Genomic DNA, 599 nt, shown 5'->3' on the forward strand with positions numbered 1-599 from the left:
CTCTTTTGCAAATATTTTCCAAATTATCCCACCGTTTGTTTAAAACCCCACAATTTATGGCTTCAACTTCAACCCTTCTTTTTCGCTCTCGACAGTGAACTTTGGGCTCGAACTTTGCACTTCACTTTCTGTGTGCGAATGACTTTTTGTCATTCCGCTGACAGCCCAGCCAACGACGACTGTTGGCATAAGTACGTGCGAAAATCATGACCGGAATTCTTTACGCTCCCAAGGAAAGCACTATCAGGAACAGGATCCTATTGTAAGACGTTTTTTTCGCAGGGAAAAAGTGAAAGCCGGAGGAAAAAATAAAATACCAAAGTTTTTTTTCCTAACTTATCGAGCCTTGTTCGCATGAATCTCCATTCCATGAGCATCCCCCACTTCTAGGTATTTTTGGAGGCACACATGGTTCAACCTTTGAACCAATGATGATGGTAGGACATAGAGATGAAAATTTATGTTGATGTTCCATTCTTCTTAGCGAGCTAGCCTGGAGGGCATAATTTCTCATCTTCATCAAGACTATTGAAAACGACGACAGCCAGCCGTTTTCTTCCTCTAGAAAGCAGGCAGTAAGTATTCAATTGGCGTGTTTT

General features: G+C 41.7%; 1 protein-coding gene across 1 annotated transcript in view; it reads right to left on the reverse strand.

Moving 5' to 3' along the window:
- LOC129738151 (uncharacterized) overlaps nucleotides 1-599 on the reverse strand; it is a 3,809-nt gene that overhangs the window by 887 nt on the left and 2,323 nt on the right. The window lies entirely within an intron of this gene.

The sequence above is a fragment of the Uranotaenia lowii genome, chromosome 1 (assembly GCF_029784155.1).
Source record: "Uranotaenia lowii strain MFRU-FL chromosome 1, ASM2978415v1, whole genome shotgun sequence".
In the NCBI taxonomy this organism is placed as follows: Eukaryota; Metazoa; Arthropoda; class Insecta; order Diptera; family Culicidae; genus Uranotaenia; species Uranotaenia lowii.